The sequence below is a fragment of the Danio rerio genome, chromosome 17 (genome assembly GCF_049306965.1).
Source record: "Danio rerio strain Tuebingen ecotype United States chromosome 17, GRCz12tu, whole genome shotgun sequence".
Taxonomy (NCBI): Eukaryota; Metazoa; Chordata; class Actinopteri; order Cypriniformes; family Danionidae; genus Danio; species Danio rerio.
This window is the reverse complement of record NC_133192.1, coordinates 29613277-29635156: the sequence shown is the minus strand read 5'-3', so window position 1 is coordinate 29635156 and position 21880 is coordinate 29613277. Positions and strand designations below refer to the sequence as shown.

At 35.9% G+C, this 21880-nt stretch overlaps 1 long non-coding RNA gene across 4 annotated transcripts in view; it reads right to left on the bottom strand.

The window, feature by feature from the left end:
• LOC141378581 (uncharacterized) overlaps positions 1 to 21880 on the bottom strand; it is a 101233-nt gene that overhangs the window by 60001 nt on the left and 19352 nt on the right. Inside the window, exon 4 of one of the 4 annotated variants that reach the window (XR_012393432.1) lies at positions 4237 to 5174. The exons of the other annotated variants lie outside the window; for them this stretch is intronic. This is a non-coding gene — a long non-coding RNA (uncharacterized lncRNA). Of the gene's footprint in view, positions 1 to 4236; positions 5175 to 21880 lie in introns of those variants that run through there. 4 annotated transcript variants of the gene reach the window in all.

Genomic DNA, 21880 nt, shown 5'->3' with positions numbered 1-21880 from the left:
AGTAGCAGGCAATGTCCCTCAGCATATTTAGCAGCAATGTAATCCACTAATGTTATTTTGATTGTCAAGTACAAATTCCTATAAACAGAGATGTAAGCCGCTATCCCACTGTGGGGTATTGTTTAGCTGCTAGCTATTTGAATACAGTGGCTTTGGTGTCTAATGTCACAAATCCAGTGGCACTGGCAGTACCTCTCTTTAGAGCAAATGGTGATAAGGAGTCAGGAGTGTCTATACTTTATATTTCGGTAATGGTATGGCTTACTTGCAACATCAAATAAGGTGCTACTAAAAATGTACAATACAGAATGTATTGAAAAAGTCCCCAAAAGTGGACATTTCAGTAATACATCATCATTCTTTTTGGCTTAGTCCCTTTATTAATCCAGGGGTCACCACAGCGGAATGAACCGATAACTTATACAGCACGTTTTTACAGAGCGGATGCCCTTCCACCCGCAACCATCTCTGGGAAACATTTAAGTAATATTATTGATCTAATTAAATTTGCATTGTAAACATTAAATAAAAGTTAAAAAGATATTAGTTTTTATTTCATAAATTAAGTTTTTAATTATGATACTCCCCAAATCATTCCACATAAATAGCAGATCTTTAATTTTTTTATTTATTATTATTTAAATTTTTTTTACAAAATTCTGGACAGAAATAGCAAAAAAATTCCACAGATTCTGTTTAGCCCTATACTAATGAATCCAATGAACTCATTTTATGTTAAACTGACTTAAAACAGCTTGTGTCACTTATGAAATTAGGTTAGAACATGATTAACTTCGTCTAATAAGTTGCAAAACATATGCTGTCAGAACTAATTGATCATATATATTTTTTACAGTGTACCTATGCTAAAAATATATCTGTTTTTTCCGCAAAATAGCTTTTTGCTTTGTTTTTGAAGTTTACATAGAAATACTATAACATTATTTTTAAGAAACGTGAACTTCGTTTTTGAAAGTTTGTATTTTCAATTCTTTAAAAGGCACATTGTTATGTAAATAGATGGTGCAAATGTATAAAACTTTTGTGTTTCTATTTAAAAAAACATTGTGAAAACCACAAGGTTTGTGTATAACAACCCTAGCAAAAAAATCAGACACTCTTCCACAAACGCTCTTCGAGATACATAATGCATGTCCACTCAATGGATGTTTTAAAATTGATCTTGAAGACATTCCATGGTATTAAAGCTTTCAGTTCGCAGGAGAGAACCACCATAAGCTATAAAAGGTTCCCATAAACCCACAGCGCCACACGTTTCTCTCCTGAACCCTGACCGCTGTCTCACCTGGACTCAACACCTTTCCATTTAGCAGAGCCTCTCCTGAACTGAACACTTAAAACCTGCCTCTCTCTTGTGGAGAAGATGGGCGACAACTTCAGAATGCAGAAACCTTTGCTAGACCCTTTAGAACTATATTCAGTAACATGTTAAAGTACCTTTTAAACATATTCCCAATAACCGCCTGTCTCCTCATTTGTAGTAAGGATTTACTAATCTTGCTTGAAGTATTGTTTCCCAAAAACATGAATCCAAATTGCTTTAGTTCCAACTATTCATAAATAAACCATAGTGTGCTTAGACCTTTACTGAATATGTAATTTTTTTTTTACACAAGACACACCTGCTCTAAATCACTTTAGATTCAGTCGCTCATGAATTAATCATCCTGGATTTTTCTGCACTGTGGTTTTTACAGTATATGTGCATCATTTTCAATCCAGTCACACTTGCATTCGTGTTCAAGAGACTCATGCACAACCCACCATATCATGGTCATGTTTTTGTATAGATCCCAGGGCAAGCCGCACCGCATAAAATGCTGATTTAAAACACAAACAGGTTGAACGCATGCCTTGGGACTCCCGTTGCGCTGGATTTGATGGTGTGTGGATTTCATTGTGTTTGAGGTGGTTTACATCAAGCCGTATCAGTGAGTGAAATGGAAAAATAGTTCGGCGTAATGCATTGATTTAAGCTCATGAAAGCATGAGGAGTTTAAAGTTAAATTCATTTCAAACTACAGAAGAGCTTTTGTTGGGCACATTATAATATTAATGCTAAATGGGTGTAGATTGTTTGTTTCTTATCAATGCCTGTAACTAAAAATAGCTTAAAGGTTGAATGTCATTATGAAGAACAATTAATCCTATTTGATTTGCCCAGTGTAAAAATATTGAATGCATAGCTTCTGAAAAATGTACCATGAAATGTCATTTTCAGATGTTTTGAGGAGATAAGTTGAATTTCTTTGCTACCTAACATTAGAGTCATTGCCATGGAGAAATAGCAGCGGGCATAAAAACTGATCCAATTTTAATTCATGTTTAATGCAAAACAACACACACCACTCTGCATGTGGCAAGAGTGTCTTGCGGAGTAACACAGACATGCAGAAACTGCAGAAAAAAAGTAAGTGGCATTTAGATTGTATTGAATTTCCTTTATGCCCATTAAAGCCTCTTTAAAATATTAATACTGTTTTTCAAGCACTTACACAGTAAGCATGCAAATATTTATCTGCTGTCAGTGCACTATGCTGTATATAGTAGCTTCTGCAATAGTAGAGCAATGACTAGTCAAGGAAAGTCCACTGAATCATTCTCAGTTCCTCTAAATGTACTAAATTGGTATATAGTTTCAGTCAGATTTTTAAATGAGATTTACAGTTAGTAACACCAAAAAACCCAAAAACAAACAAAAATAAATAAATGAAAAAATATTTTTTTATTAAGTGGGCCTAACTACGAATGTAGGTACTTTTTGTGTTCATATTGTATAGAACAACACTTATGATGCTATATAGGCAGGATCATGCAAGATTAAGGTTAAAGGTTCGTGCACACCGAGATGTTTTTTGCTCGTGTTTTCCATCAACGTTTAACGCCTTGTGACTAAATAAAGGGAGTCAATGTGATCATGCACACCAATGTGCAAAACGTCAAGTGTAAAAGCGTCATGCTCGTTCTTTTTTTTTTGTTTTGTTTTGATGTGCCATGTCAAAACCTTCTCCACCAATCAGGTTGGCACTTTTGTTCAAGTGCACGGAGCTGCTAAAGTTACAGTAAACAGCACTTGGAGGCGCTCAAGCGCAAAACTGTTAATGTGAGTGCATGTTGAAGATGTCCAGTGGCGATATGAACGTGGAGCTGCTTATTGCTCTGGGTCAACAATAATAATTTCTTCATCGCTAGAGCTGAGACTGCTGCTTGAACCATCCATAACAACAAGCGTGTCAACTTTGTGTTTTTCTTCTGTGTTAACATTAAGGAGGGATTTTGCCTATTCTTCTGCTCGACGCCAGTAAAAAACGCATAGATTTGAATCCTGAAAAACGTCTTGAAAAACACTGACGATAAACGCAAACGAAAAGCGTCCCGGTGTGTACCAGCCTTAAGACATGGGTCAACGTTGTAATAGCAAATATAATTTTAGAAATGAAAAACATGCTGATGCAAATAATTCTTTCAAATATGAACAATGTAAAAGCATGCATGTAAATAATAAGGCCCAATCCCATTTTATTTTTATACCTCTATACCCCTTTTTTGCATTTTTTTAAAAACATGATGATAAAACACGATCACCATTATAAACGTATTAAAGCACATGCTTGTTTGTCTGAAAAATTTGTAATAAAGACAAAAAATACTAATTAGCGCATCTCCTTACTTTAGTGTGCAGCCATGCCGTAGCTGGTGTATTCTGGAATATTTTCTTAACCCTTGGTTTCAAGTGTGGACCTGAAAAATCTCTGTTTCAAGGGCTGTCTAGCCCCTATAGCCCTACGCCTTCAAGCTAAAGAGAATTGGGGCACCCCTAACCCTTTTACATGACAGCTTAAAATGAAGGAGTAGGGATAAGTGGAAGGGCTAAGGAGTAAAATTGCTGTTGAGCCTAAGTGTCTTGCACCAAATGTAAGTAAACAGTGATTAAAGCTACTTAATATTAAGCGGAAGCTAAAATAAATACAAATGGGTGGCACGGTGGCTCAGTGGTAAATGCTGTTGCCTCACAGCAAGTAAGTCAGTGGTTTAAGTCCTGGCTGGGTCAGTAGTGTAAGGCTTGAAGCTTACGCTGCTATTCTGAACCAATAATTGGAAACAGAAAGCAGTTGAAGGATGGCGTGTTTAAATCCATTATTTATCTGACTCCATTGTAATTAATCTGACTCCATTATAGTTGTTATCATCATTGATAAAGAGAAAAAAGCTCTTCGTCTTAAAGCAGGCAAAGTTGTTTATTAAGTTACATGATCAAATATACAGACATTAGAATGAAACAAACTAAGATACTGTATAAAGAAATAAGCTGTAACATATGCACTGCTGAGCAACAAAGACAGTGAAACTGAATTTGTTAGCATATGAGGCTACGCACTGGTGTGCGGGAGATGCAGAGTAAAAGCCATTCTCCCAGATCAACAAGTACCTTTCCTTATTATACCCTGAGCAAAGCATTGTCAAACATGAGTGAAAACCAACCCCCAAAACCAGCTGAACGTGAGAGCAAAGTTGAAGAGATGAAGTGGGGGAGAAGTACATTAACATACTCTCCTCAGGCCATGACCCAACAATAGTAAATATATTGTAGATTGAAATACAATTAATCAATGTCTCTGTTGATTTCATCACTACAACACTGAAGTCATAAACTGTCAAATGACACCAAACATGACAAAGTTATCTGAAAGAAGAACACAAGCAGATGAATTGTGTATGGTGAAGAGCACAAGGTTACTGTAAGCAAATGGCAGAGATGTGTATCGAAGCTGTGAGGAACTCTGCCTCACCAGGAGGACCCATCCCATGCTTGGAATGTCTCAGTAGTTCTTCATTAGCATAGAAGGAAAAGTATATAATATTTTCTCAGCTTACAGTAGGCATTTCTGTGTAGAGTTTGCATGTTCTCCCCGAGTTGGCATGGGTTTCCTCTGGATGCTCCGGTTGCTCCCACAGTCCAAATACATGCGCTATAGGTGAGTTGGATGTACTAAATTGGCCGTATAGTGTTTGAGTGATGTGTGAATGTGAGAGTGTATGGGTGTTTCCCAGTGATGGGTTACAGCTGAAAGGGCATCCGCTGTGTAAACCATTTGTTGGAATAGTTGTCAGTTCATTCCGCTGTGATGACCGCTGATGAATAAGCGACCAAGCTGAAGAAAAAGGAATGAATGAATAAATACAGAGCAGTTTGTAACTTATATGAACCAAACGTTGAAGTTTGGGAGAAATGATTATCTGAAAAAATTATAGTCATGAATAGCCTTGCAAAATTGCTAAATTAATGAGAGATGTGTTTGCATAAAATGCATTATATAAAAAGCCACAAGTACATAATAATAAAGAACTACTGATCAGTGAACTTTTATTTCATGCAATAAAATCACACGAGAAGCTGCTGCGATCATAAAATGAAAGAATTCATGGCTAATTGTGTTTTGACACAAATTACTATTATTCTAAATGGGGTTATTAAAATAAATCTCTTCTGTAATGAAACTAGAATCTAAATAAATAAATAATGATGAATCTTACCGCCACACGCAGTGGAAAATAGTACACTTTCAAACAAGTAATGAAGCGCAAAGCAAACACACACACACACAGATGAATAACAGGATTATCAATTTCAAGTTTTTATACTTCATCTTAATAAAACTAAACCCAAACGCTTCTTTCATGCATAACTACCGTCTTTCAGCAGAGCAGTCCTGTGCAGGATTATTGTATCAGCTGTTATACAGTACATCTCCGCACATGAAGCTCATTAATCACGTAGAAAGAGGTTCCATCATTAGGCTGCTGTCAGCCTGTAAAATTCCCAGTATTCTCTCTCTCTCTCTGGCCTGGTTTCCTGTCAGTGATCATCTCTCTCTCTTTCTCTCTCTCTTTCTGCCTGTGGGTACCTTTAAACATTGGTATGCATAGAGAGCAGTGGAGAGTCGTTCTGCTCTTATCTGCTGTGCGGAAAGACGTACAGCGTAGACGAAAGAGAATTAAGAGAGAAACAGAGTGTGGGAGACCGCAGGCATTACTGAGCTCACATTTGTAATTACAGGCTTTATGCTATTGATTCCATAGTGCAAGTTCTCCTTTTCCATTTCAAGACCTCCAGCTAGAAAGATATGCTCCACCACACAGAGCTGCTGCAACTGACCAATCGGTGAAGGCCAAGCAGGCGGTCTGAACATAATTGATTAAACAGATGGTCAACATTTGTGTCTTTTCACAAATACACTTTTATATGTCCATCCAACTATCCAATCATCCAACCATCCATCTATCTATGTTAAAAACAACATAGGCTCATTCTAATAAAACGTATCCCCATATATATTTCTGGAGATTGCGAATTATGTGACCAGAGCTATATATGGCTGTATTTCATCTTTAAAACAAGCACTTTGGGGCGGTATGATGCCATTTCTTTTTTTCGCTTACCAGCTGTCCGCTTGCCTGCATTAGGACAGCTTTTCCGCTGTTACCAGTTTGTTTGGTAGCTCAACATGTACGTCGGCGGACTTGAGAGAGCGGAGTTGAATGCGACAACGAGATTTGCGTCCAGTGAAGAACACTTCCAGTAAGCAGGTAAGACAAAAAATAGCACCTAAAAAATTAAATAAACAAGTAAATAACGGTGAGATTATAGTAAAAATCTGAAAATGTGGTAAAATTAGGCAAGGGCTTTTCTTTTTCTAGATTGCATTTCAAAACACTGTGGTTTGGTTTGTAGAAGTGGGTAGGGGGTGGGGGGTATGCGGGGTGAATCGGGGCTTTTTAAAACACTATTGGTTGGGTTTAGGGAAGAAGGAGACTGTTATTGGTTGGTTGGTTAGTCAGTCAGTCAGTCGACAGTGGTCTCAAGTGGATTTATGTGAGAAAAGCAATGCGAATGGCACTTCCAAGAGAAATTGGAAGATCTGAAAAAGGGCACAAAGCAGGCTCTGGTGGATCTGCGAAAACAAAAACTGGAAAAAGTGTAGCACCGGGGACATGTTTTATTTTTCCAGAAATGTATATAGGGGTACAAAATCTTGTAAATTAGTATTCCATATTTTGTGACTCCTGTTTTTTATATATTGTTTATTTTCCCCTGTTTATTTAACATTTGAATTGCATTATGGGATCTTGATCTATCATCAGGCAACTTTTAAGCTTAAAAAGTTAAATAAAAGTTAGGTTTATTAACATTTTAAATAGTTTAAAGTGATGTATTGTCAGGGTAGGTGTTGGTAATTACAGAACAAAAACCATGTATTAAACTACCAGTACATTTTCTGTTATTTTACAAACTTATTTCTCTCTATATTATTTTTATATATTATATTACTTCAAACTACTAAAATGTCAATAAAAGTCGCTTTGTTAAACTGTGGATCTGAATTTTCAACATCAAAAGTCGACAGAGCAGAGATCTACATCCCATAATTAGGACAACAGCATCTTCAGCAGAAAATATATCCAATGATGCCACTTTAAATAGTAAAGAAATCTATGTTTTATAAACTAATGAAGACAGCAGAAGTCAATTATTCATTGAAATTATTTAGCCTGACATGTTTACTGTTAAATATTATAAATGTTTCTCAAAATAATACATATAATGTTCAAAGGAGGAAAAAGTGTTAGTTTTTACCCAGACAAAGAACTTATTTTAAAGCAGTGATCTCAATACCATCAAACTGTGATATTTTTATCCAAGGTTATCATACCGTCAGAATCTTATACCGACCCATGCCTACTGTTGTTGTTGGGGTCTAGAAATAAGGATTTAAAGCCAAAAGCACATAATAATAATAAACAGCTTGTGATCAGTAAACTTTTATTTGATTCAATTAAATCACACAAGAAGGTTTAATCACAAAATGAAAGAATGAATAGGTCTCTGTTTTGACAAATAATTAGCTTTTTAACAAGGTTATTAAAATAAATGATTTTTTCTGTGGTGAAACTAGCATGTATAAAAAAATAATGATGAAATGTTTTCATTTCTTTTTCCTCTGTCAAGGAAATACACTGACAATTGTCAATGTGTGAATGAACAAATTTAATATCTACAGGTTTTATCAGTTGCTTTTGGTACCTTTTTCAGGAGGATTGAAATCCTGTTCAACCTCTATTGAGTCACTTGTGCACATCATTAAAAGCAATTTCTCATTTATTTGAACAAATTGTGAATGCTTTGTAATGTTCTTGCAATTTATTATATAAAATTGACTCCTATTGTGCATGTCATGATGATAAAAATATATTGGACTTTTTTTTCTGTTGAATAGTCTCAACCCAGCAAACATCCAGGCATTTGTTCACTGCATTAGTCACATGATGCAAAATGGTAGAATTAGTTATAAATTATCAATCCCATTTCCTATTATTTTCCATTTTTGATTCATTTGTAAATGTGTCTTGTATCGATTAAATGTGCCGGTACATTGAGAATTGTATTAATATGGGGGATTATTAAGTATTACATCTTACAGAGATGCAGACGAGGCACACATGCAAGCTGAGACTGCATGCAATGCTTTTAACACACACAACCTAACCTCGGCCCCTAACCCTACCCCTCATAGTGTCGTTACTAGCTCTATTGAGTGCATGTGTCTCAGCTTGCATGTGCAAGTATGCAGCCGGATACTGTAAGTGAGTACACATTTTTTTTGGAGTGGCTTTGGTGCATTTTTTAGATCAGATCAACTACTGTTTAGTCTTCACATCATCTAGCCATCATAAAAGAAGTTTCTTGTTTTGAACAAGTTGTGTTGAACATGTTGCTCAAAGTGTATTGTTTAGTTCTCTGTGTAATAGTGTTTCCCTCAAATCATCTTTTTATTAGTTGTTTGTCAGTAAATGCAAATTGCTATCTGGATGTCAAGCATATTTTCGAAACCTCTCTCCATTCTTGTGAATTGTGCAGGCAAATCATGACTTTCACTACAGTAATGAAGAGAATGTAGATCAATCAATGATTTAAGGCTTTTCAAAAGGTACCTATTTGTACTTGAAGGGTCCATATTGGTACCTCAAAAGTATATATTAGTACCTTAAAAATTTAAGTGGAACACTTTTGTACTTTTTAGATACTAAAATGCACTCTTGAAATATTAATAAGGACCTTATAGGTACAAATTTGTACCTTTTGAAAAGGTACCACTCCAGTGACAGCTCATGTACCTTTATTTCTGAGAGTGTACATGAGTGACCCAAACACACTTCATTACAATTCCTCATGTTGTCTTTGCCTGCGTCATCTTTCTACATTAATTTAGCATTTTTGCTTTTGTGTCCATATTTATATTTCTTTTCAATATCAGTTTTTGTGACCCCTAGTATATGAATGTGTATCTAATGTGTATTTATATATGATAAATACTGTAATATACTGTTACTTATATTCATGAAATGCTTTTTCTGTGTCTTGTTTGTGAACAATGCCATTAGGATGTTTTATTTTTATGGCAATAATATTAATTGTCATAAATACTTTTAAGAGATGAAGGACTTTGAATAAGTTACAGGCTTTGGCAGGTAAAACATTGTGTTTTGCTGTTTGAGTACTGCACATTAAGGATGAGAAAGGCACCAAAGCGACTGTAATTCTCATTTCAGAAACTACTTGTTTATCGTGTAGCCATGTCTGCATATCATGAAAGCAATTTATCATTCTCATGAAAACAGAATGAAGAAATGGTAAATGCTTTTTTAATTATTTTGTGTGGCTGATTACATACAATTATGTTTCCTACATTTTCCATCTTTATGTCATGATGATCGAAATAGTTGTAATCTTATAATTTTAGCCCCCAAAACATCCAGCCATTGATTAATTTCATAAATCACTGATTGCAAAACAGTCAAGCTAGTAGTTTCAATATGTCAAGCATATTTTCTATAGTGTACAATCATTCATTCATTCATTTTTTTTCGGCTTAGTTCCTTTATTAATCTGGGGATGCCACAGCAGAATGAACCACCAACTTATCCAACTTAAACGCAAACTCCTCACAGAAATGCCAATTAACCCAGCCGGGGCTAGAACCAGCAACCTTCTTGCTGTGAGGCGATTGTGCTATCCACTGTGCCACCAAGCTGCCTATACATTTCTGTAAAATTTGTATACCTAACTTGAATTTTGAACATTAATTTATAGTTTAAACATGCATTTATATGCTTTTTGGGAGCTTCAGAATAAAAACCACCATCCAAAAAATTATACAGCATGAAAGAGCCAGGGTCAAAATTAAAACGTCTCAAACTGTGTCCCTCAGACTGAAGAAAGTCATATACTCTTGAGGAGGAGTAAATTATGGAAAAAATATATTTTTGGGTGAACCATACCTTCAAGAGAATCTTAAATTGATCAACCAGTTGTCTTAATATCATAGAATGTACATGTCATGAAAATTGTATAGGCAAGCCTGCAGACAGCACAACAGTGTTAAGAGTTTCAGACAATAAAAGAACAACAAGGAAAGAAGCAAGGTCAGCAACCAAGAACAGAAGTATAGGGAAGATGAATACTGAAAGAGTGGAGGGGCAAAACCAAAGAACATATAGACATGTTTCTGATGAAATACGGGCCACTGTTGAGCACAATGTTCTCAATCATGGCACTATAATGGCCAAGGGTTGAAAGATGCTGCTGAATGTTGGGAGAACAACTGTGTCGTCAATAAAGCAAATGTTTCCTAGATGGAACAGACATACAAGAAAAAAGTGTTGTGTTGTATAACTGCAAATTAAGTTCAGGTTCAAGGTTAAGTCAAGGGTTTAAAGACAGCACCAAGTTATTATTTAATTTATGTAATAATAAGTGATTCAAATTATTTTCCAAGTGCTGTTTAATAATTTTTTTAAAACATAATAGATTAATAACTAATGTTTAATAACCAATTCATTTAGTCTTTGCAATGATTATATTTTGCAAGATAGTAATATTCAGTATTTTAAAATGTAAATTTAATGGTAATAGGCAGTGTTGGGGAAAATTACTTTTGAAAGTATTGCATTTAAATATTGGGTCCTACTTTATTTTAAGTGTCCTTAACTACTATGTACTTACATAAAAAAATAAATAAATACAATGTACTTACTGTGTTTATAATGTATTTGAGAACACTTAAGTTGGGATAGAGGTTAGGTTATGAACAGGTTTGGTGGCATGGGTAGGTTTAAGGGTGGGTTAAGGTGTAAGGGATGGACAACAGTTTATTTACAAATGTAATTACAAAAGTTAATTACAGATGTAATTACATACAGGTATTTAATCAAGCATAAGTACACAGTAAACACATGTATTTACACAATAAGTACATTGTAACAAACTATTAAATCCTGTGTAAGTACATATTAGTTAAGGCCACTTAATATAACGGGACCAAATATTGAGTAACTCCACCAAAGAGTAACTATTTTTATTTCAATATTATATGCATGTATTATACTTATGCATGTGTTATTATGTAGGATTTTTTTAAAAATATGAATAGATTTAGTTTGCTTATATTAGTAATGATTTGACAAATGGATCCAAATGACTAAGAAAAAATTAAATAAATAATAAATAAATGAATAAATAAAGCTGATGAAATAGCTTGCACAGTGATTGAAAGAACAAAGTGAACTTTCCAGTCTTCGTGCTGAGACCACACTTCTTGTTCACCCATCTCTCTATTTCTTGCAACACTGATTTAATGTTTAACCCTGCAGGAACAGAGTTATTATGAAGAAAATATAAATTATGCAGTGACTGAATGAAGGCGGAGAGTCAAGACAGACAAAGACAGATGGAGGGAAAGAACACAAAGTGATGTCTGTATAATAGACCTTGACGTGAAACACATGGTCCAGAGCTCAGGTTAATTCATCTGAACTCGGTTTGGTAATGGATGATAGTTTAAGGAGCATCAGTATAACATATGAATGCTTTTTATTGGCCTGCCATCCATCTGAGCTGAGGTCTGCTCTGTATTATATAATACAAGTGGAAGGATAAGGCAACGTCTGGCAAGCAAAGCTTTATCAAAACCCAGTCTCAATAACGAACAAACTGCAGCCATCTGTTGTTAAACATAGCTGATTGGAGAAATCTGTGCTCCTTTGTGTACATATTATTGCAGACAAAAGCTAAATCCTCTCCGAAACTGTACTCACAAATCAGCGTTTCAAATCTTTGTTAAAGTAAACTGTGGCAAGTTTCCATGGGGTCAGTATTATCTGCAATGTTGCTAATGCCAGAAATATGTAAAGTTCTTGAATAAATATAATACAATTCTATTTAATGTCAATTTCAGTTTCATTGAAAAAAGTGTTCAGAAAAATATTCATGACACATTTAAAATGTTCATATGGCAATCAGGTTTTGTTGTCTCTGTAATGTCAAGTTGCCATAACAAAGATATCGCAAACAATGTCATCTTTGCATTTAAAATATATCGAACCGCGATAAAATTTGTCAATAACAATGATAAGTTCTGGACTGTTTTACTCTATATTGATCCAAGAGCCAATTACACAGCAGAAATGTGCAACAATCGGAATCACAAAGTGTGTTGATATTGCCCTACTTTAAATGACAGTCTGGTAGGGCCTTTTCTACCTGATTTTTCCCCAATACATCTTATTTTCTATTTTCCTACGCTACCTCTCACCTGACATGTCTTCTACTGAAATGTGTGTATGATCGGAGGGGTCCAGTTTCACTGCATGTAACAGTGTTTTGACCAAGAAAGGCTCATTATCATATTAGAGATGTATCGAATTTTCGGCCATTGAAAATTTATCGGCCAAATTTATGTTATGCCATTTAATGGACCCTCTAATTTTTGTGGCTTCAGTCATTGTTGGGGTCCACTTTTAAATCTGGAAGAATTGACAACATATAGCGAAATATATATCGTTATCGCTCAATACGGAAATTAATTATCAAGTTTGCATTTTTGCCATATCGCCCAGCCCTACCACTAAGTCAGATAGATTTGCACAGCTTTTGGCGTCGATAACAACTTATTTTTTACATTACATGTGACTCTTACAAGTTCATCGATGAAATTGATAAAAAAATAAAAAGATAGAAAATCACAAATGTCAGTGCCGACAGACTTGTGGTCAGTGCGCCAACATAGAGCAACAGAGCTGCAGGCATCCTAAGTTCAAGTCCATGTTCAAGGATCTTTTCCAATATACTCCCCCTCTCTCTTGTTAACTTCACTTCTTGTCATCATAACGTCCTGTCTAATAAAAACAAAACTACCTAAAAATATCATTTCACAAATTATAGAGTTGTCAGTTATAAAAATATGTTGACAAATAATCAACTGAACTCGCAGAATGAATCATAGTGGCCTTGAATCAACGTGCCTCAATTACTAAAATGCAACTTACTTCAAAATAACAGTTGGGCTGCTGTTATTTGATGAAAGCAAAAACTTATTTTCTCATTATATTTTTGATTTATGTTTATATACACCTCAAATTCATGTCTTTGTTCATGTTTATTCTGATAATTATAGCTTACCTAGGGCAATGAAATTGATAAGCCTAACCAATTTATTACAACAACAAAGAAAAAAGTAACATAAAAGAGAGCTTTTTTCCTGCAATTCAAACATTTCTTTTCTCCTCATATTTTGCTGAAACATTTACATGAGCCCCAGGCCTCGTGGTTTTAAGCATCACTCCTGTGACTGCATAAGCATGAAAAAAAAAAAGTTTTTCTTTTATTTGTTGGTACTCAGGACAAAGCTATTGAACAAATGCAGCACTGGAGACTGCAGAACAAGTTTATGAATATGAATCTTGAACTAAACATCAATGTAATGTCTTCTTTTTTTTTTTCTTTGGGTACACCGAGTTCATATCTACAAAAATAAATCTCACTAATGAATTTACTGAAACATTAGCTCTGTTCCAAAACCTATTGAGCTGCTTCACTGCCTACATAGTCAGCTGTCTTCGATGACAGCATCCGAACTGAAATGGAAGCCATTAGTGATTGATTTGAAACGCTTTACGTAGGCATGAGCTCAATGCGCCATATAAAAAAAACATTCATGATTCGCTCAGGAAGTGAGGTGGAGACTCAACTCACCATTGAGTTCATTACAGGCGAGAGGAGCGATACTTTAAGCATAGTACAACATAGCACACACAAGTTAAAGAATGAGAAAAGTGCATTTTATATTATTTTATAGTAATTTTACCACTAGAATAGTTCTCTTCCTCTATACAATGCAGTATGGGATTGGCACCTCTAATATATTTAATGCCTCCTTAGCATTGGGCTCCTATAATCCTTTATATAATTTGTCATTTATGTCATTTTTATCATATCTTTAAAGTTTTTTATAAAACTTTTGCTCTAGCAATGCTTTCTATTGTTCTTTAATCTTATGATTGAATGGATTCAAGAGACGATTGGCTTTTAGCGTCTATATCAAGGTTTTTATTGCCATAGGTGACATTGAGAGGCAGGTGTTTTAGAATTTTGCATTTGTAAAGTGAGTTCATGCTGTTCAGGCAAGCTTCAGATTGCATTAACTGAATGGGTTCTACATCTGAATGAACTGTTGAAAGTATACTTTATAAATATACTGTAGCAAGTAGGAATGAAATTTAGATGTAACATATCTGGGATAGTAAAGTGTTCAATGATTGTGCACATAAATCTTGGCAGGAGCACTGGCTCAGTAGGTCAGTACTTGGTGGAAGTAAAAGGTCTGGCCTATTTTTTTGGGATGTAATAAATTTGGGTATACAATTGGTTATACTGTTTACCAAATACTATATAGAAGAAAACAATTACAGGCTGCACGGTGGCCCAGTGAATAGCACGTTCACCTCACAGCAAGAAGATCACTAGTTCGAGTATCAGCTGGGTCAGTTGGTGTTTCTGTGTGGAGTTTGCATGTTCTCCCTTTGTTTGTGTGGGTTCCTTTGGGTGCTCCAGTTTCTCCCACAGTCCAAAGACATGTGGTGTAGGTGAATTGGGTAAGCTAAATTGTCCGTAGTGTATGTGTGTAAATGAGTGTGTATGGATGTTTCCCAGTGACAGGTTGCAGTTGAAAGGGCATCCGCTGCGTAAAACATATGCTGGCGGTTTATTCCGCTGTGGCGACCCCAAATTAATAAAGGGGCTAAACCAAAAAGAAATTGAATGAATGAATGATGAGAGAACAATTACTTTGGATGCAGCTTTAGAACCTCCAATAAGCCCTGCACATTTAGTTTTTCTCATCATATGTCTTCTGTATTCTGCTGTTTCAAAACGTATTCTGTCAATCTCTCAAACTAAAATAGGACTTTTAGTTAGTACAGAAAATACTCAGAAAATACTCTGCTGACAGTTTTGGACCCCAAACAAAACATCTGGTAAAGACATTGTTTTTAATATTTCTGACAAGGAGATCAACGTTTTTGGTAAAACATTTAATTTTTGAAGAGTTTTGTTCTTTATTCTGTACACACATACGTGCATGCACAACATTTAGTAAAGTGCAAATATTTTATATACATATATAGTGGAAATGATACTCATTCAATTTTGTGGGTATTTCTATTAGTAAAATTATTAATCTTTAAAAAGATTAAAGTATCAATATTTTCTCTTTAAATTAAAATCCCAAAAGACAGATCAAATTACAGAACTAATATTTTGTTTCATAGCCATTGTTGCTGATAACTGCTGTGTCATCAAGTCAACCAACTTCTGGACTTAGAAATATGTCCAACTATTTTGGGTTTAGCTTCAAAAATCTCATTTTTTATGTCACCTCAGAAGTTCTCAACTGGATTGAGGTTAGAGGATTGAGTTGGCCACTCCATCACCTCAATACTTTTTGCCTGAAACCAATTTGTTGCTTGACTGCTTGTGAGTTTGGGGTCAGTGCCTTATTGAAATACACATTACATGGGCATTTCTCTTCAGCACAGAGAAACATAATCTCATCAATTATTTTGTTCTAACACCAAAGTCTGAAAAACATCCCCAAATCATGATTTTTGAGCAAGCACATTTCACAGTGAAATGAAACTTAATATTTGATTGCTGGGGCTCATCTGACATACTGTCGATGAACACTCCATTTACTCTCATCAGTCCATGTTTGTCTTTGGGACAATTAATGTGGTCCTTGGCAAGTTTGAATTGATTCATGTTTGTTTAACAGGACAAACTTGCTTACGGGGCATCTTGCTTACAAGTGATTTTCCCTCAAATGTCTTCTGACTCTTATGATTCTTACACGTCATTTTAGATCATCTTTTATCTGTCTGGAGGGGATTTTTGGCTGGATTTTTGTCATTACTATTCTTTCAACCATTATAAATCCGGACTACTTGTATTTTTTTTACATGTTCCAGGATTTTATTGCCATTTGAGATTATTTTAGATGAGAATCAAACTATTTGCAGCACTTGTTTATAAGACTCCCCTTCTCCTATCAACCTTTTACTTAAATTACATTGTTCTTCAAAACAATGCTCAGAACAACCTATTTTACATCACAATTCAGAAAGAAATACATTTTATAACAATGCGTGACACATCGCTAACCTTCCTCCTTCATAAAAGACCATTGATGTCAGCTGTTTTTTGTAGAATGAATGAATTCTCTCATTAAACTCCAGACTGCTATGATTTTAAACACATTCCTCAATGCATTAGCTGATTACTCAGAACAAGAAGCACACATCCACAAGTAAATATCATGATTGCTAATAACAATGTTTAAGAGGATGAAGATGTTGTTCTGCTACTTTTTGAACACAAATTTACTGTAAAAAGATTTAAATATGAGTGCATTGATAACATAAATGGTTTATAAAATATAAGTCAAAATAGTTTTCCCTGTCAAAAATCTGCTGCATGGAAAAGCACACCAAATTGTATGGGCAACAAGTGACTATTCATTCATTTTACTTTGGCTTAATCTTTATTTCAGAGGTCACCACAGCGGAATGAACCACCATCTATTCCTGCATATGTTTTACACATTAGATGTCTTTCCACCTTAAACCCAGTACTGGAAAACACCCATACACACTCAGCCACACAAACATTTATACACTACGGACAATTTAGTTTTATTCAATTCACATGTAGTGCATGTCTTTAGACTGGAGCACCCGGAGTAAAGTCACACCACGAACATGCAAACTCCACACAAAAATGATAACTGGCCCAGCCAGGACTCAAACCAGCAACCATTTTGCTGTGAGGTGACAGTGCTATATATATATATATAATATTGTAATAGACTATATTTAATATATATATATATATATATATATATATATATATATATATATATATATATATATATATATATATATATATATATATATAAACTAAAATTTAAAATATTTGAAGATTTTGTCCTTTTTATGGTTGGATCTTGCAAAGTCCTGTCATATTTCTGATTTGTTCAGATGTCTCTGGTCCATGTTGCGTTCCTGTTTTAGTCAAAAACCATTGAATAGGGCAACTGAAATATAAACTAAACACAGACCAAAGACATCTAAAAACAGTTTGGTTTATTTGGCTGGGTTCAGGGTTCACACTTTTTTAAATTATCCTGATTAACACAGCAATCATGAAACAATTTGTTTTAATCTAACCAAACTTTTCAAATCCGAATAAACCCTATATCTACTTTTTGAAATAACCTTCATGCCAAAACATACTTAAAAACAAGCCTATTCAAGCTGTCTGATTTATACTGCTGACTTTTAAAATTGATTATGCTTGTATTGAAGTTGATGTTCATATATTTATAAAAGCTTTGTCGTGATGCACTTTGCAACATCTTTTTCCACAAAGGACAGACACAAGATTATCTTAGATGCATCCTTATTTGAATGCCTACTGTTTACAACAGCCTTCAGGTGGCAGTTGAAAACAGCCTTTCTCTCCTGCAGGGCACTTTGACAGGCGCATTCTTTATACTTTTCCCTAAATGCGAAGCGAATGAGAGGCAGATGAATATTTAGCCTGCATGACGGCTGTTTACCAACTCTGAGGCTTGTAACCAATTAATGATGATTTGTTGCACTCAGGCACCATTAGGGAAGCTGGAGGAAAAAGAAAACTGAGACTACTTGAGGCCAAAACAGCAGATACACCTTCCCTCAAACCAGAAAACTAAAGCTTAACTCAAGCCAGACTTTCTCAAGCACTGCGATCATTGTTTAGAAGAATCCCCAAAGTAATCTGAGCATGAAACACTGGCCTTTACGTTGTGATTCCCAGAAGATTTGGCTGTAGTTGAACATGAGCTTAGTGCATAAATCCTTTCCGTCTCTCTCTGGACGTTCATGTTGAGTCCTGGTCTGAGTGATCGAGTGCTGATGCTTGACAGAATGCCAGTCTTCCTACTGTGGGTGAACGAAGGTAAATGAGCAGGAAAATGAAAGTATAACAGTAACAAACGAGTCTCTGCTTCGCTCTAATTAATCCCATCTTGCTCTACAGCAGGTTATCAGAATTCCATGGCAATTATGCTGATAGGAACAGGAAGTCTGATTTTTTTATGGTGGAAATCAAGCATGTGTGTGTGTCTCCTTCACTGAATAAATGCTCATCTGTGATGCCATAATAGAGGTTGTATCTTCGGTATGCTTCATTTCCTGTTTGTGCAGGTGGCCGATAACACACATGTAGTAAAGTAGGGTAAGGCTTCTGTAATTTCCTCCTATACCAGCAGGTTTCTGCCTGGGAAATATACATGTTCACTATAAGATGGAAAATTGCACTCTCTGCCCTCAACAAGCAAGATGTGAAGAATGATTCTGCAGACGTAAACTATTCAAATCCATTACTGGAAAACATGTTTGTTTTGTGTTTATAAGGTAGGGGTGTCCAGCCTTAATCCTGTAAGGAAAATGTCCAGCAGATATTAGGTCCATCCAGCACCCACTGGCTTAGAAGTTTCTGGACCTCAAGACCCCCCTGCCCTGCACAATTTGTATGTCTCTCTTAAAAAAAAATTTAATCACTTTCCGCTTTGCCACTGTTCGGACGCTTCAGCCTACCATTTCGCTCCTTGCATTCTTGCTTTTATATTTTATACTCTAATATAATATTAACTTGAGCCTATCAGCACAGTGCTCAAACGAGACAGCTTAAAGATCAACATCAAATCTACAAACTTTCTGGAATACAACTTTACCAATAAGAGGGGAATTATCGTGTAAACAATCCTCCCGCTACCATCTGCTTACATTGCTGAAATGGGAAATCACGGCTGTGAAAATGGCTCTGGATCGTTTTGATTTAGAATCTCCCTGCAGTTCTTAAAACAAAGTTACTTGCAATCCAACCAGAACTGCCGGATCACACAGGACTGCTTCATTGTGGACCCTCACATCTTTAGCTTCCTGAGATGGGAACTTCCTGGAGTTACCTTCCCGCAGATTTCAGTTGAAACCCTGACCAAACACACCTCTATTTAATTATCAAGTGCTGATTCAGGCCTCAATTAATTAGTTCAAGTGTGTTTGATCAGGGCTGGAGCTAAATTATGCCGGTTGGTAGCTCACAAGGAACAGGGTCAGTGACCCCTGGTCTAGAGACTTTGATTAGTTAGTTCAGGTATGTTTACCTTCTATATTACCTTCAAACTACACTCACTGCCCACTTTATTTGGTACAGCTTACTAGTACCGGGTTGGACCCCCTTTTGCCTTCAGAACTGCCTTAATCTTCCATAGTTTCAACAAGATTTAACAAAATACTGGAAATCCAAGTTGGCTGCACATCCGTGATGAAAATATCCCATTCCACCACATCCCAAAGGTGCTCTATTGGATTGAGTTCTGGTGACTATGGAGGCCGTCTAAGTTCAGGGAACTCATTGTCATGTTCAAGAAACCAGTTTAAGATGATTCACGCTTTATGACATGGCACGTTATCCTGCTGGAAGTAGCCATCAGAAGATGGGTACACATTAGTCATAAAGGAATGAATATGGTCAGCAACAATACTCAGGTAGGCTGTGGCGTTGAAATGATGTTTAATTGGTACTAACGGGCCCAAAGTTTGCTAAGAAATAATCCCACACACCATTACACCAACATTACCAGTCTGAACCGTTAATACAAGGCAGGATGTATCTATGCTTTCATGTTGTTGATGCCAAATTCTGACCATGAAATTCAAATGTCGCAGCAGAAACAAAGACTCATCAGACCCAATAAAGTGGCTGGTAAGTGCATATTTCTTGTCTATCTTGTGTTTTTTTTTTTGTGGTCAGACATATAGCATGAAAACTCTGACAGTGGATTGTTGGTTTTATCTTGCTGTTTAGTGTACTGTATATGGTGTGTACACTTGTTATTGTGGTGCATTTTGGGATTGATTGAGTGCACTTTAGAATGTTCACTCTGGTTTCGGACACCACTAGAAATGGCTGCTCCCTCAAATAGCGCACTATTAAATGGTATGGTGGCGATTTCAGATATAGCCAGTGTGTTTGGACACGATTGCTATAAAAGCTAGTGCTCTACGACTACAAATGCCAACAAACACCAAAGTTTAATGAATGAAAGCAATGCAAGTAATACTTGGGTTTGTTAAAAAGTTACTTTTGTTTGCTAGTTGTTGTTTGCTGTGGAGGTCTACAAGAATTGTGTCAGTTGTGAGCTTAGCAGTAGCTTAAAGTCAGACTGAGGTTAAATGTAACTGTAAAATCTAATGGATAAATCATTCCATTTGTATTTGGATGAACGATAATCTGAGTTCCCACCTCACGCCAGACTTCTGACAGGTCTCAACTAGAATTTAATATAGCTGCTAAGTGCATCAACAGAAGTATTAATTTATCGTTTATATTCATTACATTTATTTTGTTACTTAATGGGATGAAAAAAACTATATGCTACTCCAGGATTATATGCACAAAAATATTTTTATGTGTTTTCCAATTATCTGTGAAAATATTGAACGTCACTTGATTAAATTGTATCCATAAACATTTAGTCTAAATGTTTATGGATACAATTTAATCCAGCGATGTTCAACCACTAAAAGATTACTACAAAAAAGTTTGGTCCAAGAGACCAATAGAACTAGTGCGTTAACTCAAGATGTTGCAACAAAAATACTGAATCACGTCCATGAAGGGACTCAAGATATTTTTGTGTCCTAGCTGGTTATCATTTCTGTTTATAGGTCAAATACCACATCCCGCACTTCCAATCTTCCGTCTGCCTCTTATCTCTTTGGAAAAGGCTGGCCATTGCTTCAACCTGAACTTCATAGCTTGCTGCACAACTCAGATTAGGCCAGACAGCCACTTAATCTCAGAGCCCGAAAGCTCTATCGGCCAAGAGCCAATGAACATGTGATGGAACTCAAAATGACAGAAGAGAGACAGAAAGGAATAGAGAACTAAAGAATAGGACTGAATAAACAGGAAAAAGAGGGAATAGGAGAGATGGACAATGAGACAGTAGGACAGACTAAAGGCGGAGAGATGAAGGAGAGAAGGCGAGAAAGTGTAAATGGAAACTCAAATGACAGAGGGATAAGGAGATGGGCCATTACACAGATCAGAAGAGGTGGGAAGCACTTTATAGTGTGTGAACTTTATCTGGATGCAAAGAGTGGAGAACTTCACAGAAAACGAAACCAAATCCATTCCTCTATTTCCACTCCAGCTGTGATCAAAACAACCTCCAGACATAGAGGACCACCGACACACACTCACACGTTAGACTGACAACCACTCTGTATTGTAGGAAACTGTCCCTTATTTGAGGGCAAAGAACCGTAAATGCAACAAAGTGGCAAAATCAAACACTGAAATACTTCAGCATACACTGAACTGCACCGATGATTAATATGCCATAGGCTGAAAAGGAAA